Source organism: Crocodylus porosus, unplaced genomic scaffold, assembly GCF_001723895.1.
Source record: "Crocodylus porosus isolate Cpor-Errol unplaced genomic scaffold, CroPor_comp1, whole genome shotgun sequence".
NCBI lineage: Eukaryota > Metazoa > Chordata > Crocodylia > Crocodylidae > Crocodylus > Crocodylus porosus.
Genome location: NW_017728918.1, coordinates 27,601,736 through 27,609,688, shown reverse-complemented (window position 1 = coordinate 27,609,688; position 7,953 = coordinate 27,601,736).

Genomic DNA, 7,953 nt, shown 5'->3' with positions numbered 1-7,953 from the left:
TTAGTGGTACATCAGTTTTGCTCCTTGAAAAATCAGCAGACTCACTGCAGACAGTCTAAGATATGGTGCCAATTCCTCAGCTGGTATACATCTGTGTATCAACAGCTACGTCAAGATTTCCACCAGCTGAGGATCCGATTCAAGGTGTTTAATGTGTAGAAGGAAAAGCAACCACACAGTAGAGAAAAATAAGAACTTAGACATTTGTGCACCAAGGCCCTTCAGCTTTTTCTGCTGTACTTATATAGCTTTGAGGAAGTAAAGGATTATGTTCCACCCTTGGGTCCTTTTTGCTGAATTCCCCTTCAGGAGTCTAGTGGCAAAGAGGAACACATCTTTGGTGAGCACCTGCAACCAGCAGTTCCTTCCTCAGGCACTCAAATAGATTTCCTCACACTGCAGTAAAATGAAATGCTGCCTGTTCCCCTTCTTACACCCCCAAACATGTGCAACGATGCCAACATGAGAGAAGGTGGCAATGGCATCAAAAACAAAGGTCTGTGAATGAGTTTCACCTGGCTGTTAGCTGGGTTTAATTTCTGACATAACATGGTGCCCAAATTTACCCATAAATGGGCCCAAGTTACACCACCTATACTCTCTGCCTCACCCCTCTTTATCAGACTCCAGTCACAGATCCAAATACTCAAAGGTAATCACACACACCTCTTATCTTTTGATAACCAGACTGGGGCCTTTCTGGCCTTACAAACTATTAGTCTCTGCTCTCTAGCAGGGAAGATCCAGTGGCTGTTAACTGCCTAAGACTGTCTGCCGGACAGTGGGGTGAAGAGCGAGACAGGCTGACAAAGACAGACTTTGGTAATATGTCTGGTCTTCCAGTAACTTAATCAGGACTAGAGGTAACTCAGTTTAGGGCCTAGCTAACCACAGACCCTGCAACAATTAGTTTAGCTGTGCTTATATTCTGTTTGACATTTATGTTGTTTGTGGACAAGCTTTGCTTTTATTCAAGATAACTGGACCTGGATGTAGTCACTTAAGTTGAGGCAAGTACTGCTAATACCTTTGGAGAGAAAGGAAGCTGGCGTCTGAATTGAGGGTGGGTGGATGAGAAACAACATAATAGTGTGGGCACTTAGTCCAAGATTTAAAGGGGCTGAGACTTCCTTGCAGAAAGGAAACTGGCATTGCTCCATGTGAACATAGCACACACCACATGATCTGAGGTGTGTCAGCCTGCTTACAAAAGGTTTCATCAGGAATATAGTCTCCTGTACCACTGTAAAAACTCATCCAATTTTTATGAACCAGGCACACACAGAAGCTATTTCCTAAGAGCTGCCAGGTGAGGCATTCAGTGATGTGGTGTAAAAACATCCTTGCTGCTTGGCACATTGAAACTAGCAAAAAATATTGGCTTTGACACATGCAAACATCCTGTGGGATACTAGGTGCCCTGCAATGGAGATCCACTAAAGATATTGATGTGAGGTTGAGAGAGATGCTGGCTTTTAAACTTGGCCAAAAAAATGTTCTTTTACAGGGCCTGAAAAAGAATCAAAGTGGTGAAAATATGGGGAGTGAGAATTTCAGCTTGTGCAAGCCCATAAGACAATGTAGGACTGCCTGAGCATGGAGTTGCATTGTACCTTTGTAAACAGCACTTCATACCTAAAGAATCCTATATGGGTTTTTCTTTCTTTTTTCATCTGTAAACTTAAAAGTATTTACAAGGGTTGAGATCCGTACAGAAAGCAAATCAAAATTTAGGAGGTGAATCATCTAAATTAAAATATCCATCTTACCCACATGTATGTATCTCCTACCCACCCACTAAGACCTTTTGTTTCTTATTTTGGACAAGAAAGAGAGCAGAGCATACCTCCAAACCCAAAGCACTGCTTTCCAAATCAGGTATTACTTCAGCTATTCTTTGTCTATTACCAGACAAAGAACAGCTACAGTAATGAGATACTAGGGGTACATCCAGGGAAGGGTTGTGGGTATGATCACACCCTCTCTGATTCCTGTTCCACTCAAAGTTTAAAACAAAACTGCCTGGAAGGGACAGCCACATTTCTTGTCAGGTGGAGCTTAAGTCAACTCACTTTATGGCTCATTATTATCCACTTGATTTCTACTAATCTCTTCACTCCATAGGTGTTAAGAACCCTTGGTTTTCCTCTAATCAAATCAAATCTAATCTAATCTAATTTTTCTTCTACAATTATCCTATCTGTTACATGTCCTGTTAATGTTTCTCTGCTCACCCCTAGCATGTCCAATGAAGGTGTGCTGCTACCTAGGAACATGAACTTGGATGGTTGTTCCTAGGGGATTTGAATTCACAGCAAATGAGAATTAGGGAGAGGAGGGGCAAGGTTAAAGAAGGCTGAGCTGTAAAGTAGCACAGTGATCAGAAGGAAGGAGAGAGTTGCAAAGGTGAAGAGTAAGTTACTACAGTGACCCTTTCCTGTGTTATTCATTGCAGCAGATCCCAGAGGCTGAACTATCAGCGCAGCCAGGGAGGTATAAAGCCAGAGCGGGGTTGGTCTCCTCAGGTAGGGGCTCCGTTGGTGGCTGAAGCAAGTCCTCCCCTGATTCCAGATGATTTTTTCTGTATGTTGAAGTTGGAGGGCAGTGGAGGCCAGCTATGGATATTAGGGCTGTGCAAAACGGTACCATTCTGTTTCGACTTGCGTTTCGGTGTTTCAACAGAACAGCATTTCGTTTCAAATTTTGTTTTGATTCAAAGCTGTTGTTCCATTTCATTTTGTCAAAACAGTTTAGCTGTTTTGATGCCATTTCGACGTTTCGCCCATAGGCTATAATGGGGAAACTCAAAACAGCCTATAACTGTCATTTCTGGCCTGCTTTGGATGAAACCTGCAGGAATGGTAGCTCCTTCTGAGGGCGTGACACCTGCCAAGCTTCAAGGAGATAGGTGTAGGAGTTTCAGCAAAAAGATCATGTCACGTGTATGTGTTAAGCCACAGCAGGGTCAAAACTGCAAGAATGATAGCCCCTGCTGTGGCAAAAAAGCCTGCCAAGTTTCAAGGAGATAGGTGCAAGGGTTTGCGGGAAACTGCACCTCAAGCTGCACCTCAAGCTGTAGACAAGCAAAACTCGTGACATGGGTGACACTGTGCATGTTAAGATGCAGCAGGGTGAAAACTGAAGGCATGCTCTAGCCCCTGCTGAGACCACGAAACCTGCCAGTTTTCAAGGAGATCAGTGCAGGGGCTTCTGGGTTCTGGGGCCCTGCACCTCTGGCTGCTGACTGGCAAAACCCCTGACATGGGTGCTTGTGGGACTGTGTCTGTCTTGGGGCACAGGGGGGTGAAAACTACGGGCCTGCTAGGCCCTGCTGTGGCCACAAAGCCTGCCGGCTGTCAAGGAGATAGGTGCAGGGGGAGTCTGGGATCTGGGGCCCTGCACCTCTAGCTGCTGACAGGCACACTCGTGACATGGGTGGGTGACACTGTGTGTGTGCTAAGGTGCGCCCTCACTCAACTGACACCAAGGCAGAAAGCAGGGCAGTTCAAACAACGCTGATTTTTATGCAGTTATTCCATCCCTCCCCCAGAGCACTGGGATTGGAAGGGACCTCAGCAAAGGCTGACAGTCACTGGCCAGCTACACAGCCAATAACGAGAGCACTCCTTCCCTCCTCTCCCCTCTTCCTTCTCCTTACTTCAGTTTCTGTTTCCCTGCCAGCAAGCCCAGCTTGAGCTTCAAAACTCAAAACGTTTCAACTTGCCTCGTTTCATTTCGAGGCTGTTTCGAAGCTCTTTGTTTCATTTCGATTTTGCTGCTTTAAGCTCAAAACAAGTTGAAACAGTGTTGAAACGAAACTGCAGGTGAAATTTCGCACAGCCCTAATGGATATGCTGCGGGCAGAGGGGGAACAGTGGGAGGGCAGTTTCAGCCCTTCACCCACCTGCGTCATGGTTGGTTGCTGTAGGGAGAGGTTTAGGAAGGGCTTTGAAGTGAAGAGACCACTGGGGGCCGTGAGAGGCCCATGGATGCGGAGTCATGAGTACAAACGGGCTTCGGGGGAGGGAGAGTCTTAGAGCTAGAGGGGTGTGGGGTGAGAAGGGACTGGGGCATTATGGGAGGATGTATTTGGGAGTGGTGGGGTTTAGAGCTGAGGGGTGGTAAGACTTGTGAAGGTGAAGTGGAGTGTAAAGAGGCATTGGAAGCAAAAGGGGGACATGAGGTGGATGGTGGGGTCCGATGGGTTTGGGACATAACAGAGTGGGGCTGAGCACAAGGATATGTGGGATAATGAGGGACAGAATGGAGCCAGGTGTCATTTGAAGTGGCAGGGACAATACATAAAGGGTAGTGAGAGGCACTTAGGGGAAGTCATGTGGGGGGTGCAGGGAGCAGTTCTCTCTGTGGCCAGGCAGGAGTGACGGCTGTATCCATCCCCCCAGCACCATATGCCTGCCCCACAGACTCAGTATGTTTATTTTTGTTTGGATCATAAACTGAATAACATAGCCCTCGGCCCCTGGCATGTTAGTGAAACTTCTAGTTTCTTTTTCTTTGGAAAAAATAGGCATTGTGTTATGGAATGATGCATGACACCACCTCTGCCCCACTTTTCAAAATCCTAGATCTGCCCATGGTAGACATCCTCACTAATCCATACACTTTACAGTGTGCACAAATACAAATGTCTCTACAATCACTTCTCCATAAAAACAAAGGGCTAAATCCTGATGCTCCAATTACTTCAATGCAAGAGTCAAGTGTAGCCATTTGGCCTGTTCAAATATTACGTCATTATTTTTACAAAATATTTGCTACTGAACAATTATCAGAACATCAAGAAGCATCGTAAATATCTCAACTGAAATAGAAATGTCAAAATAAACTAAACGATTGGAACTTGTGATGAGTTATCTTGGCTGTACTGCATATGAATCATAGAAAATTAGGGTTGGAAGGGACCTCAGGAGGTCATCTAACACAACTTCCTGCTCAAACCAGGACCATTCCCAACTAGATCATCCCAGCCAAAGCTTTGTCTAGCCAGGTCTTAAAACCTCCAAGGTTGGAGATTCTCTGAGTAACCTGTTCCAGTGTTTTACTATCCTCCTAGCAAGAACATTTTTCTTAATATCTAACCTAAACTTCCCTTGCTGCGACTCAAGTCCTTGTTCTGTCATCTGCCACCACTGAGAACAGTCTAGCTCCATCCTCTTTCAAACCCTCCTTCAGGTAGCTGAAGGCTACTATTAAATCCCCACTCTGCCTCCTCTTCTTTAAACTAAATAAGCCCACTTCCCTCAGTCTTTCCTCATAAGTCATGTCTCCCAGCCCCTCACCATTTTTGTTGCCCTCTGCTGGACTCTCTCCAATTTGTTCACATCCTTTCTCAGGTGTATCTTATCCAGCCCCATGGACTTGTATATGTCCAGCTTTTCTAATAGTCCCTAACCTGTTCTTTTGCCACAGTTGGCTGCTCACCTCCTCCCCAAACTGTGCTGCCTGGTGCAGTAGTCTGGGAGCTGACCTTGCCAGTAAAGACTAAGGTGAAAAAAGGCATTGAGCACTTCAGCCTTTTCTGCATCCTCTGTCACAAGTTTGCCTCCCCCATTCAGCAAAGGACCTAGACTTTCCTTGATCCTACTCTTGCTATCGACACACTTGTGGAAACCCTTCTTGTTACCCTTCACATCCCTTGCTAGCTGCAACTCCAGTTGTGCTTTTGCCTTCCTGACTTCATCCCTGCATGCCCTAGCAGTGCTCTTATACTTTTTCCTAGTAATTTGTCCAAGTTTCCACTACTTATAAGCTTCCTAGTTATGATTTAATTTACTGAAGAGTTCCCTGCTAAGCCAAGTTGGTCTTCTGCCATGCTTGCTAGTCTTCCTGCGCATCAGGATGGTTTGTTCCTGCACTCTCAGTAAGGCTTCTTTAAAGTACAGCCAGCTCTCCTGGAGTCCTCTCCCCCTCAGACTGACTTCCCAGGGGATCCTGCCCAGGAGTTCCCTGAATGACTGGAAGTCTGCTTTTCTGATGTCCAGAGACCTTACTCAGCTGCTCTCCATCCTTCCTTTCCTTGGGATCCTGAACTCAATCATCCTCTGGTCACTGCTGCCCAAGTTGTCATCCACTACTACATTCCCTACCAATTCATCCCTGTTTGTGAGCAGCAAATCAAGAAGAAGACAGCCCCTAGTTGGCCGCTTCAGCCCTTCCACCAGCAGTTGTCCCCAGCACTCTCCAAAAACTTCCCAGATTGCCTGCGCAGTGCTCTATTGCCCTCCCAGCAGATATCAGGGTGACTGAAGTCCCCCATGAGAACCAGGGCTTGTGATCAGGAAACTTCTGCTATCTGTTTGAAGAAAGCCTCATCCACCACTTCCTCCGGTTCTGGTGATCTATAGCAGTCACCCACCACAACATCATCCTTGTTGCTCTCCCCTCTAACCTTAACCCAGAGACTTTCAGCAGACCTATCTCAAGTTTCATACTGAAGCTCTGAGCAATCATACAGCTCTTTTACATAAAGCGCAACTCGTTCTCTTCTTCTCCCAGCTTGTCCTTCCTGAACAGTTTTTACCCATCCAGGTCAATGCTCCAGTCATGCAAGCTCCCACCAAGACTCTGTTATTCCCATCACATCATAGTTCCTTGACTGCACAAGGACTTCCAATTCTTCCTGTTTGCTTCCCAGGCTCTGTGCATTCGCGTACAGGCACCTAACGTAACTAGTTGATTGCCCTAATTGCTCAGGAAGTATGCTCAGTCACTAATTTGCAAAATCAATTCATTCATGAAAAAGCTATTTTGCAGATTAGGTTCTTGTATGGCCATTTATACTTTTATGGCACCTTTTCACTAAAGGATCTCAAAATACATTTGTGAACCCAAATTAATAAGGCCTACCATAATTCTATGAAATAAGCAAATCTGCTTGCACTATAACTTGGATAATGCACTGCAATTTCTTTTTCTGATCAGTAAGGCAATCAAGGAAGATGATGCACTAAGAGTAAACTCTTGAGTCCTATGCTTGTTTTTAGTTTAATGATAAGCTGGGAACACGTGTGATGTGAACATGCACATACATCAACCTTCAACCTTCTGCATCTTTTTCAGGTTCAAGTTATAGGTTTCAGTAAAAGGATTTAAAGCTTAAAAGAATCTTGCCCAAGAAGCATAATTCTTGTCAAATTCCAGAAGGCTCATCAGATGGAGACACAGCAATGGAGTATGTGTGTGTGTGCGTGCGTGCATGTATCTGTGTCTGTACACATGTATCCTGAATTAAAACTAAACTCCAGTTTCAGACCTCAGACCTTAAAAGAGATAGAGAAGTTTTAAATGACTGTTTAAAACAATAATGTTCCTGAGTTGCTAACATAGTACCACCAAAGCATATTGAAGCTGAAGAAGATTTAAATGTCCACTTAAATTTTAATCAGCTATTATTGTTATATATCAGTACTTCAATAGCACATCAAGGTGCCAGCCAGAATAGAGCACCACTGTGCTAAGTGGTTTACAAATATATAGTAAGAAAGTTAAGATAAGTCTACAGCCTAATGAGAAGGGCCAAACCAAATGTAGAAGGGAAGTATTATTTTTCAGATCGGGATCTGAGACACAGAAGGATTACGTGATAGACTTGTGGTAGCAAAGCTGGGAACTGAATCCAAGCATGTTACTATTAGTAACCATGTATATTACAGTAGTGCCTAAGGGCCAGCAAAGAGCAGGAAAAGTCTAATCAAAGCTGTAACAAAAAGACCATGATCTAGGTGCTTCTGAACTACTCCTGCCAGCCAGAGTCTTTTTGCAGTTTTTCCCCTGAGATCTTATGAGGAGACAACATGGGGTCCTAGTGTCCCTGGGGTCTTTCCTGAACAGTGCCCCATACAGTGGGTTACAGTGGGGAGAGATTGCCCTGGCTGGGATCCTTTTTACCCCATTTTCCAAGGCAGCCAACCTTGCTTTGGCTGCTTTTGCAAG